The 13,049-nt window shown below is 41.9% G+C and overlaps 1 protein-coding gene and 1 long non-coding RNA gene across 1 annotated transcript; one reads left to right on the top strand and one right to left on the bottom strand.

The window, feature by feature from the left end:
* LOC101170123 (uncharacterized) overlaps positions 1 to 13,049 on the bottom strand; it is a 91,251-nt gene that overhangs the window by 19,919 nt on the left and 58,283 nt on the right.
* On the top strand, positions 10,643 to 11,466 carry LOC105356033 (uncharacterized). Its single transcript, XR_910319.4, has 3 exons — positions 10,643 to 10,810; positions 10,876 to 10,940; positions 11,014 to 11,466. It is a non-coding gene; the product is annotated as an uncharacterized LOC105356033 (long non-coding RNA).

Raw genomic sequence — 13,049 nt, 5'->3', positions numbered from 1 at the left:
CCTGAACCAACTTGTTTCTGATGCTTTGACTCTCCGTACATCAGTACTTCTCTTTAAAACACCACAAACACAATGCAGAGTCCCTGAGGGCCCTGGAGAGGTCTATGCTCATATAAGGAAAACATGAGAGGATCATTAAAGAAATTCCTAAAAGAAGGACTAATAAACATGACTAATTTGATGCAAACATTTACTGGCTATGTGGCAGGTAGCCCTCTAAATTCTACTCACCAGACAGGACTGGCTAGTGTCAATTTTGGACTTTGTTCTAGGTAGTAAAATGTGTGTGGTTTTTGCATTTGCTATAATATATATACATTTTTTGTGATGTAGAATCTACAACATTAGAATGGTCTATGTGAAACCAAACTGGCGCCAGACACTGCAGCCCCAATTTGAGCCAGAGCACCACCAATTTGTCAGTTCTTTAAGAGCTTCTCACAGTTCTAAATGATTTAGAAAACAATGATGCACACAGGGGTTGGTGCATATCAATGCCATGGTATGTTGATTTGCCATGGGTCATGGAGGGTTGTAGATGGGAGTGGTTGCATCTCATAGGTAACACAGGTGTAAGCATGTCTTGCAATTTCTTTTGGGCTTGTACAATACCTTGAAGAATATGGCCACTTCATTGTCATGACAAGCCTTGACATCTCTATACCATTGTAATGCATGTGCTAAGTCTATTGAGAAGTATTGGTAAGGCTAATGCAAGTTGCACATACGGTTTTCGTACAGGGCCCTTATGCCACACTAGTCGTTAGTAAAGTGCGAGTAACTGGTCCTTTAGTGACCATGTGCAAATATACACACAGCACCAACAGGCTCCTTGCGCAGTTCATAGGATTTGGGGGGTTTGAAAATATAAAAAATCCTTTTGACCCACCTGCTTCTTATCTGTTTTACCCTTACTCAACCTTGTGTGTTATATAAATGTTCGCTATGGCCTGTGGCTTACAGCATTCCCATAAAAAAAGTGTTTGAACATTTTCGCTCAATCAGCTCATGAAATGGCGTGGAACCTTGTTAATATTTGGGGACCCCTTCCTGCCCCGCACAGGCTTGCACATTTTTCAGCTATAGGCATGCCTATATGTAGGCATTAGGGCAGGGGGGTCAAACTCAAATTCAGAGAGGGCCAAAATTAAAAAGAAGAACATTGTCGAGGGCAAAACCAATTTCTTATTCATTTATTTATGTTTTTATTATCTTTGAGATACAGTAAACAACTGTAGTAACCATTTTAATATATTACAATTGAATTTTTGCTTAAATACTGAACCCCGAACAGGTTTAAGAAAATAATAAAAACAAAAACTAAAATTAATATCAGGCCTCTGTATCTTTAACTTTATTCATTTTAATTGTAACTTAAATCTATTCAACACAGGTCATCAAGGCCAACACCTAAAAAAATATCTCTTTCAACTTTGAGCAGACCATGCCTTCAGTAAATAAAATAATACTTATCTAGTTAATTTTTTCACTGTCCCTTTACTCTGATGATGCACATGGGTCCAAGCCAGATACTTGGCATCACTTTTTACATGCTAGTGCATCAATTTCTGGAGTCAGACTCTGCGCAGAGGAAATCCTCAGGACTGAATGAAGGTGTTCATCAACGAAAACATAGAGAGCATTTGCGCAGCTTGGGCACGGAGTTTGGGCAGCGTGTCAGGGAGGTAAGGTAGAAATTCTGCAGCACCGACAGAGTCATACTTTGACTTGAGCGTGTCATTACACTTTACCTCAAAAAGCTCCATTTGGAGATTGCTTGGTGCGTTATTCACATCAAACGCAAAGGGGCTGCTAAAAAGTTCAAATCTACATTTTTGGGCTTCAAAGTCAGCAAATCGTCGGGAAACTCAGCGCCAAGTAGAATGAGTTTTTCAGCGAACTGTGCAAAAGGCATCACGGCGGTAGCGGTCTGCTCTTTCATGATTTGGCAGCACAGAAAATGAGCCAGGTTTTCCTGCTGCATCTGAATCTCCCACAAGCACAACTTGGTTCTAAAAGCCCTCATCAGCTGTTCTTGTGGATTGGTGGCAAGTTCACATGCACGCTCGGCTACAGTATTTCTGCTCAGGCTTACATTTTTAAATGCTTGTTTTTTTCAGGGCAAACGACCTCACAAATTTTGACCATGCAAATTTTTCTCATTAAAACTCTCCCTCATTAAAGGGCCGGGCTGATTTAGCGATCTCCTGCACCACAATAAAACTAGCCTTTACTGCAGCCTCATTATGGGATTTTGCTTTGGTGAACATGGTTTCACCTTTTTTCATCTCTTCCACCTTCTTTAGTCTCTCAGTTGCATTCAGATTTGTATACTTGTCATGGTGTCTCGTTTCATAGTGTCGTCGTTATATTCTTTTGATACAGACACGTTGGCGCCACATACAAGACAGACAGGTTTATCCTTTACCACGATGAACATGTAGTGTCTCCCATCTGTTTGGAAAAGCTTCTGTTTTCTATTTTTCGTTTGGCCATTTTTCTGTAGGGCTGGATTTGAGTGTGTGCTTCATAGCAGGTTTGCTAATGAGCGTCAACACAAGAGATGGGGGTGTTTTCGCGCTCCGGAGTCTGGCGCGCACTGACAGAATTGTGGGAATTGTAGTATTAGCGGTACGTGTGTTGTATAACGCGCCGGCGGGCCAGATGTATTACATATTTGAAATCATCTCGCAGGCCAAATATAATTGTAGTGCCAAAATTAGCCTGCAGGCCTGAGTTTGACATGTCTGCATTAGGGCAATTGTTACTAAAAGCCAGTAAAACACAATCAATAGTTTTAGTACAAAACAATTAAATGTAGATAATTAGGAACAAAAGTACTAATGTGTTTAAACTTACAGTAAATGATGACAGTGATGATGGTGGCACACAGGAGGAAACAAATGATCCCCAAACACAGCAGGTGATGAAACCATCTGCCCGATGCTTGGACTTCTGCTTGGTTTAAGAAAATATGACCAACATTAGCAAAAACAGGGACAGAGATGTTTGGAAAAGTCTTTGTTCATAACTAAAAGAATACAAAGTTTTCTTTTTAATGCTGTGTAACTGTAAAATAGCAAGCTTCTGGTCAGTTGTTCTTTTTTAGCCATGACAGTGTGATATCTGACTTTTCGTTCTTCCTGACAGTATACCTTTCCAGTCTGTTTCGACAAGACCCTAAGACACTGGGGTTGGTTTGAAAGTGTTTAACGTTGACTGAAAATGCTTAGCTTTGAATTCTCTAACTGGGTTTGATTGTCACTTGAAGGTGCCACATTGCCAGAAAGGAAGAAGAGCAAATCATCTGCAAAATGAAAGCTCCGTCTCTGTTGCTAGAGATGGAGAACACACAAGACAAGAATTCTTTTTAAACATGACTTTCATCTTCAAGTTGAACATTTTTGTAACCTGTCTTTAGGTAGTGTGTCATTACAATCCCCTTTAGGTTTCAATCCAGTAAATGTATTTACCGATTGCCTTGTTTTATGCTCATGTTGATACTTTTTTTTATGGCAGCCCAATGTTTTGAGGAAGGACAAAGGTTTGTTAGGCATCTTGTTGATATTTCCTGTGTTGTCCGGGACAATAGGGGTCATAGGATTTTTTTTAGTAGAACAATTGCTGGAGATGAGGGCCTGATGGCAGAATTCAGCTATTAAATGCAACATGGATAATCTTGAAAGTGGACAAACACCTCTCCAGACAATCCAAAAGGGGCTGCAGCACAGATGTCAATAGTGGAGACTTGAGAAGATTCTCCTTCACCACTCCAGTTCTGCAAGTGTGGATGGGCTAAGCTATTTCAGCACCTGACACTGACTATTTTAGAAATTCTCAAACTAAATGGGACCCAATGCCTCTCTGTTTGACATTCAGCATTAAGGGGTAGGATTTGGGGGTTAAACCGCCAAATAGTGGCTGTGTCTGCTGCTCCGCCAGAGAACACGGAAAATAAATTTCACACTCCTAGGTTTGTGACATTTAATGGGACTTTAACTTCAGCTCCAGTGTTTACATTCTTTCAACTACCATAACTCCTCTAACATTGATGTAACTAATGTTATACCAGCGGATTCTAAAGTGGAAAAAAGCAGCCTGGCACTGCTATGTAACACTTTATAGCAGTGAAGTACTTTTGCAATCAATATATTTTACGTAATTTGTAAAAGTCTTCAAAAATGTTATCCTCTGGTAAGAGCAGAAGGTGTGTGTTTGAAGAGTTAGAGACAGCAATGCAATGTGTTCGTCATCATTAGCGAATCAATGGATTTTCTGTTTGTATAACATAAAAAATACTTTTCGTTAGGCAGAAATGATTGCATCTAGAAACCAACAAGCGAACAAGTTTATCAAGAAACCTGAGCTGATATCACTTAAGCTCAATAATAAATAATATTAAACTTTATTTGTAACACACCTATCAGGATAAAAATCACAAAGTGCTTCACAATAAAACACAATAAAACACAGTAAAACATGGTAAAACACAGAAAATAGAAAAATAATTAAAAAAAAAGCTATTTAAAATAAAGGTTTTTAGCTGTTTTTAAAAGAAAACACTGAGTCTGCAGATCTGAGGCTGAGAGGAAGGGAGTTCCAGAGGGATGGAGCCACTGCTGCAAAGACTCTGTCACCTTTAAGGCCCGTACACACCGGGACGAATATTCGCCAGGCGTTATTCGCCAGCGTTTTTCGCCACGTTTTTTGTGTTCACACCCAGGCGATTTTCGCTGACGATGAGCCGAGCGAACATGCAATTTCATTCCCTGACATTAGATGGCGCTTAATGTAAACAGAAATACTCCTGTACACAAGGTGGCGCTGCGCAACTTTACGCTTCTTAAAGTCGCTTTTCACTCAGAAGAAGAGAGCAAGTATTTACGCGATTGTCAGAATCATACAAAGAAAACATGAATATTTCAAACACAAGTTGCTCCAACTGGTGCTTGGTTCGGGGATATTTTAGAATGTCCGTCATTATTTCTTCGCGGCAGTGTAGACGCTACTTGGCGGCAGTGTAGACGCTACTTGGCGTCTATCTTCTTCGCTGGTATGTGTGCTCAGCAAGGCAGTTTTGTGTTTGAGCGCCCCCAAGTTGTGTTTTACTGTAACTTCAGAAGCTCCAGACACGTGAGCAAAAGCGCCGTTCTCATTGGTCGAGTAGATTTCGACGCGACGCGTCGAAAAAAAAAAACGAACCCGAGGCGTTTTTTTTGACGCTTTAACGCCTGGCGTTTTTTCGCGTCGGTGTGCACACTCTCGTTGGTGCCCTTTGTTTAGTCACGAGGCGTTAAACGTCGGCGAAAATCGCCGGCGAAATTCGTCCCGGTGTGAACAGGCCTTTAGTCTTCAAACGACTTCTCTAAACAACCAGCAGACCCTGGTCACAAGATCTCAGGGACCTGCTGGGAATGTACGGCCGCAAAAGGTCTTTTCTGTAGACTAGTGCTTGGCTATTAAGAGCTGTGTATGTTCAAACCAGGATTTTAAAATGCACTCGGTAGCGGGTGGGGAGCCAGTGCAGCTGGTTTAACAATGGGGTGACGTGTGAAGACTTGGATGAATTAGTTAAAAGCCTAGGAGCAGCCTTATGGATAAACTGGAGCCTTTCTAAAGATTTTTTGCTTAAACATGTGAAGACAGAGTTGCGGTAATCAAGACGGGATCATATGAAAGCGTTGATGAGCATCTCCATCTCAGAACGGGACACAATTGGATTCAGTTTTGCAATATTTTTAAGATGATAAAAGCAAGAGCGAACAAGTGACCAGATGTGAGAGTCAAGGGATAATACCGGGTCTAGAGTTACCCGAAGGTGCATGACAGACGGTTTGATAAGGGAAGCAAGTGGACCGACCCCCTGAACATCTGGGGGAGGCAACTGTCAGGAGCACAGACTAGATCCTCAGTTTTGGCTTCATTAAGTTGGAGAAAATGATCATTCATCCAGCTCTAGACTGAATCCAGACACCTGTGCAAAATCTGTATTTTAAAAACATCCTGGGGTTTAAAAGAGACATAAAGCTGAATATTATCAGCATAAAAATGATAAGAAATATCATTAAAAGAAATTAAAATATGCTGCAAGGGCAGTGGTCTCAACTTGTGTTTGGTGTCTGTTGGTGAATAGTTTGGGTGGCAAAAGTAAACACAGGGAAGGAATGGCTGATACTTTAATATTTAGTCTTTTGATTCTGAAGTCAGAATATATGTAATTATTGATAAAAGACATTACAATTGAAAACAATTACATGACTTACTTGGTGAATTCTCTAATTAATATCAGACTAAATGGCTTTGTTCTGGTTTGCTGTGTGAAAGAAAACAAGCAAGACAATAAGAGAAGTGATCTTTAACACAGCTGTTTTTTAAGAAAATGTTTGGGCTTTTGCCATTTATTATGTTTATTTTTTTTAAATGAATTTACATCATTTCTTTCATCTGAGGAATTTGTTTTGGTCATGTCAGGAGACAAATTATGTGTTTTCCAGTGCTGTTTAAATATTGTAACACATAAGAAAGAAGATAGGCTAACAAAACATACATTAACCACTATGGTTCCAAAAGAAAACAGACAGAGAAGCAGCATCAATAATCGTGAAGTTCAGGTGTGTTTTGTTTATTTTGTATCATAACTCACATGATGAAGAGGAAAAAAGGTTTTTAAATTCAGATTAAGAATAAATGACATCATTCTCTTTTTTTCTGTGTGATCGAAGCATGAAAGCATCACCATCATTAGCAAACGTTTCCTTTATTTCATTCTACGCTGTTCATAGGTCAAACAATCAAACAAAACACTTTCTTGTCAATGGAACTATTTCAACTTTATCAAATAAAACAAAAACGTACCTGTTTTGCTGGTCAAAGGCTTTTTACTTTTAATAGAAGAATAAACAGAAAGTTCCTCCTTATTGTCTGTGAAACAGAAAACCAATTAAAAGGGGCTGCAGCAACATGACAAAATCCAAAGACTGCCCCCAAGTTTGTTTTACTTCAAAATCAAATTTCAAATGCAAAGCCAACATTTTACTGACAAAATAAAATCTTGAAAAAAGATCTAAAGTAAAATACTTCTGTTTTGTAGATTAATACAAAATAAATTATTTGCCATTTAAAGGGCTTATAAAAAACCACAAAAAACACAGCCAAAGCAGTATTTTGATTCATTCACGCATCTCTGAGTATTCTTCTAAAAACCTCCTCCCTGAGCACCAGCCCCTCCCAACCCACGAAAGAAAATATATTTTTTAAGTGTCCTTTAGCAGGACACTGACCCTCACATTGCTACTGGTGGTCTGGTTGACACCCTGCATGGCAGTTCTGCCTCGATCAATGTGTGAATGGGTGACTGGGACTTGTGACTGCAAAGCACCATGGGCCTTATTTAAGGCCATACAAGTATACGCAATTGACCAATTACTAATTGATAAACATATTGAAATATAACGAAATTTTAGACAGAAATTACAAATCATGCAAGCTTAAACTTTAAGTTTAACCTAGAGAAATAAAACTCAGTCAAAACACAAAACCTAAAATAGAAATCAAGAAACATTGAAAATGAGCACTTTTTCTAAAAATCCTCAACTATTTAAAATATAGTGTACATGTTGAATAGATCAGTTGTTAAGAGTAATTAATTTTAAAACAAATGTGGATGCCTGATAGTTTTTAAAGAAAAGATATTAGGACCAAACAAACAGCATAAACAAGCTGACATTATTTTGTTTGGAAATTCTAAAAGTATAAACGTGTTTAAATTAATCAAATTAGAAGACTTACTTCTTGGAGCTGAAGCTCTACCTTTGAAAACCACAGAGGAGTATTGGATCTCTTCCTCCATCCTTCAACAACAAATTCTGCTGTGTATCAAAGCAGAATGAGCTTAAATGGAGCCAGAATTGATTTTAAAAGTACAGGAGATCGGCAGATCTTAAAAAAACAACTTCTTCTACCCCTGTCACGGTTCCCACCAGCTTAGACAGAATTGCAGAAGATCTCATTATAGTTTAAAGATGTGGTTTCCAACACCGTTTACCAAGTGTTTTTGAGGAAGTACGGTTCTTATCATTTTGTAAACCATTTTGCAGAATTTGGTTGCAATTGATGCTTTTCGTCATGATTTCCTTAGTGTGGCGGACCCAAGTGCTAGAACCCAGAGAATGAGACGGGTAAGTGACAGGTAAGAAAGTTATTTATTATTTTTTCCAAGGAGGTCCGGTGGTCCGAGGGTGATCCAGAGGTGGCTGTGGCTGATGGCGTGGCTGGAGGTACGAACGCGGTCGGCGTGGTTGAGGTTGTCCAGAGGATCTCTGGACGGGTCCTGAGTTCCACTGACGTCACTCGTGGCAATGGTTTCCTGAGGCAGGAGAGCAAGGTAAGTCAAAGGCGAGACACAAGACAGAGAGCAAAACAAAATCTCACTTGAGACCAGGCTTAGTCACCATAAGGGGTAACGATCTGGCGATGAACTGGTGGATGAGGTCTCCTTTTAACAGCAGGGTTTGATGAGGTTGAGTGTTAGGAGAGGAGCAGCTGGAGGAGGGGAGGGGAACTGATCTGGGCACCATGACACTTTTGCTGTTACAGAGTGATGCAGAGGAGAGGTTCTGACCTGTTTCCACTGTTCCTGAAAATCTAAACATAAACAAAAGGAATTCATAGTTTTTTCTGTTTATCATATATTGTGCTGAGGTCAACCACTGCAGACAGAAGTGAGTTTTAAGATGTTACTTCAATGCTATTGTCTCATGGTGTTGAGTCAAGTTTTTTCTGGTTACCTTTGTGTTGGAAACAATTGTAGATTTTGTTTTTACTCTTTTAGGGCCTTTAGGAATTTGGTACCATCTTTTTTTTCAGCTATATCATTCATTCATTCATTCATTCATTTTCTTAACCGTTCATTCCCTTTCGGGGTTACGGGGCTGCCGGAGCCTATCCTGGCCACTTGTGGGCGAGGCAGGGGACAACCTGGACAGGTCGCCAGTCTGTCGCAGGGTAGAATGTCCTCAATCCCACACCCATTCACTGTCACACTCACACCTAGGGACAATTTAGAGTTGCCAATCAGCCTATGAAGCAGGTTTTTGGATGTGCTCAGGTGAGTATTTTTCTAAAATGGACGGTGGAATGTGAAAAGAAGGAAGGAGAGTGCCCAGCCACCCCCACACCAAGACCCCCGCCGCAGCAGCAGCGGCAGCCGGAACCCTAAGAATGACATTTTTAGCATGAGCTGAGACATCTAAAGGCATGCCGCGATCCTGGTGTTGCGCAATAGGCAGAGTGAGCCCACTACCCCTCCCCTTTCGTGTGACAGGAGACATGAGCAGCTGCAGGGACGGCAGTTCACGGTTTTCAGCCTGTTATAAACACTGTAGATATTTTTCCAAGCTCTGAGCTGCTGCCACCACCGCCCCCGTTAAATTTGTGCCCCGGGCCCTTATTACCTGTGCCTAAAACCGCTACTGCTTCACGCCCCCACTATTTGAGAACCACTGAGCTATATGAATATCACAGCTATAAACATCATCCATGTGTTCGATGTTGATGTGAAATTGTAAAATGTTTCATGCAGTTTGGTGACCATAGTGTGAGACTGCAGTGCCACAGTGTCTGCTTTCGCCACACTTGGTCTTAAGTGACTCTCCGTTTCATGTCTGCACTCAGCTGTGTGGTTTTTTATCTTTTCATGTCTGCCAGTGTGTTGCTCAGATCTTCAGTTACCCGCCACATGTCATGTTCTAGTCATGACTTTGATAAAAACTGTGAAAAGACACGGAGATGAACTTTTGTCTGTTTCGTGTGTGTCTGACCTGAGTGTTTTTGTTGACCTGTGTGGATGGATTCGTGTGTTTGGTTTGTTAAACCCCTCATTGGATCTTGCTATGTGGGTGAGTGGATTTACAAAAGACGACAATAAACAACAGTTTGCTGATTCATCTTTTTATCTTTTAATTTTAGTTGGAAAATCTTTTTCCTGAGTCAACATTATTTTACATTATCCACAAATTTCATTCATCAATGGTTAACTGATGAATTGATATATCCAACATGTTAGATCTGTGGCAAGTTGTTAATTGAATCTAATTAAAATATACCATTATAAAATCATTTCAAAATGAAACAGATCCATAATTGATTTCGGAAAATACCATTTGGATTGAGGCGTGGTAGGTTTATTTATCATAGTTTACATCACAGCTGAAAAACACGCACTGATGTCAGCAAAAAACTGATCAGTCCATCATTCCAGGCCAATGTGAGGAAACACTTTGAATTTAGCAAAGACATGTGACCATGCAGTGAGCTACAATGTTCTAAGAATGTTCCCTTTGGATTCTTTTGATGTGGAAAAACATTAACAAATATATACTTTCATTAATGTTTAAATTATTTAAGAAAAATGAAGTTGCATGGAAAATAACCTTTTTTTAAAGTAACACATGCTTTTACAATGAAGTGGGACAGGAAGTAATTATAATATTAATAGTTTGTTTGCAAAGGTAAATCTGGTAGGAAGTTGAAAAATATCAGAAATCTATTACTCTAGACAATCTGAAGAAATTTAGCTGCAGCATTAGATAGAAATAAAAGTTGTAACATTCCCAGACGTTGACACACAGACATCTGCTGTACATATGTGGCAGGCAGAGGGCCACTTGATTGAGATCACCTGGCACACCAGCTGCTTCATTAGCAGAGGGCTGATAAAAGCCTGTCAGTAGAGCTTCAGGCAGAGACCTGCTGCTTCCAGGTGGAAGGTGCAGCAGCCTTTGGCTGTGTGTAGGGCCCTAACCATAGCCGGGTAGGTTTGTGCTTTGTTCACCTCCAAGTTGCTGCCGCACCATTCTTATTGTTATCACTGTGTAGATCGCAGGCAGTGTTTGGCCGTTCATGCAACTCCTGTGCAGAGTCTTCTTGAGCTGCGGGAGCAGGTATATATATATGTGTGTGTGTGTGTGTTATGTTATACTTGGTTATTTGTGTTAATTTACACTTATTTTGTAGGTGCCGCTGTTTTGGTTTCCATTGTTTGTTTCATCCCTGCTCTGCCCAACCTGGTGCACCGTGGTCCAAGAGCGGTGCCACGGCCGGCACTTTTGGGGATCGTGTGTGTGTGTGTGTGTGTGTGTGTGTGTGCTCCATACAGAGTGTCAGTGACTGCTGTCCATCCACGCACTGGCGAGCGGTGTGACACAGCAGGATTAACAGCTATTGGAGCGAGTCCCCCCTTCTGGCCTTCCATCGCCCCAGGCACAACCAGGCCCAGTGTCCCACCACCTAGGACTGGCGTCGGCTACGGCCACTGGATGCAAGGGGTGTGGCATTGAGCCGGGTGCACTGCAACAGAGCGCACAGCTGGGTGCAGCTGACTTGTGGGCTGGTTTAGTGACTCTTTTGGGTATCTTTTAGAATAGGAATTTTAACAATTTCAAATAAAGGTTGTCTATTTCTTTAAAAGCACAGTCTCGGTTTCCTGTGTCGGAGAGTCCTGCGCTTTTGGTTTTAGTTTTCTGCTGGCGGCATTCACCGGGGAAACCATAATGCCGCAGAAATCTTGGCGCTGTGAGCAGGATCTCCGACTTTAACAGGAGACTGAGACGTGTCCTCAGTTTTGTGTGAACTTGTTTTTTTTTCTCTTTTTCAAAACAGCGGCACCTGTGTTCTTGCAGCCATGGAGGGTGAAATGCAGGAGTTGCGAAAGCTGGTGGCTCAGCTTCGTGCTGACAATGAGGACCTCCGCAAACGGCAGGATCCCGGTCCTAGTTCCGCGACAGCTTCTAGGCAAGGGGGGCCTGGTCCATTAACGGAGAGGCTTGTTTTGGTCCCACGAGACCGGAAATTCCCTATGTTTAGTGGTAGGTCTGGAATGGTGTTGGAAGAGTGGCTGGAGGAGGTCCAAGCATGCATGAGAGCCCGTCATTTAGCGGTAGCTGACCAGGCTTTCTTTCTGTATGATCACCTGGAGGGCGAGGCGCGAGACGAAGTTAAATATCGGTCGAGCCAAGAGCGTTCCGACCCCTCGAAAAATATTGCTGTGCTCACAGAATTGTATGGCTGTAACGAGTCATACGTGGTAGCACAGGAAGCCTTTTTTTCCCGGAAGCAGCGTGAGGATGAGTCTCTCCAACAGTTTTCTTTGGCTCTTCTTAGTTTAATGGACAGAGTGCAACAAAGTGCCCCTCCTGGAGTGGTGGATGCTAAAGCGCTTCTCCGAGCTCAGTTTACCGAGCATGTCACGGATGGTGCCTTGAGGCGACATTTAAAACAATTTATTCGCCACAAGCCAGATGCCATCTTACTCGACGTGAGAGCAGAAGCACTTAGGTGGGAGCGTGAAGGTTTGCCTGCAGGGCAACAGCATCAGGCTCTTCCTTCACTGGGGTTTCAATATTCTGTGCGGGGGCACGTTAAAGAGTCCCCAGAGCCTCCCCAGAATTTGGAGATGAAGGATTTGAGGGAGCTCCTGCAGCATCAGCAGGAGCAAATCAACAAGCTTTCGGAAACGATCGCTCAGTTACATAATCAACCACAGACTCAGAGTGGTCCTTCTCCCCAGCCTGTAATTTGTAGATGCTGCCGGCAACCTGGGCATTATGCACGTGAGTGTGATGGAGCCCGCGCACCCCGACCCCTTCCGTGGCAGTCCAAAAAGCCAGGCATGCCGGGAAACTAGCACCCCCTGGACTGCCGAGCCAAAGGCCAGGTGGGGTTGACTCTGGCTCACATTCCGTTTTTGATGAAGCTCCATCTAACCTAATCGCCACTTGTCCTCATGTTGTTGTAGGAATGAGTGGAGTTCAAGTCCCATGTTTGTTGGACACGGGGTCAATGGTGTCAACATTGACAGAAAGCTTTTTTCGTAAGCACTTTGAGCCGTGGGGCCACAAAAGCCTTCAAATGTGCCACTGGTTGCAGCTTAAAGCTGCTAACGGTTTAGCCATTCCATATATTGGCTACTTTGAGTTGAGCGTTGAGCTCTGTGGGAAGGTGATACCCGGTTGTGGGGTACTTGTCATTAAAGACTCCCCTGGTGCAACTAA

Source organism: Oryzias latipes, chromosome 16 (genome assembly GCF_053564925.1).
Source record: "Oryzias latipes strain Hd-rR chromosome 16, Olatipes_Hd-rR_3.1".
In the NCBI taxonomy this organism is placed as follows: Eukaryota; Metazoa; Chordata; class Actinopteri; order Beloniformes; family Adrianichthyidae; genus Oryzias; species Oryzias latipes.
The sequence above is the reverse complement of the archived record's forward strand: the minus strand, read 5'-3'. Positions and strand labels throughout refer to the sequence as shown.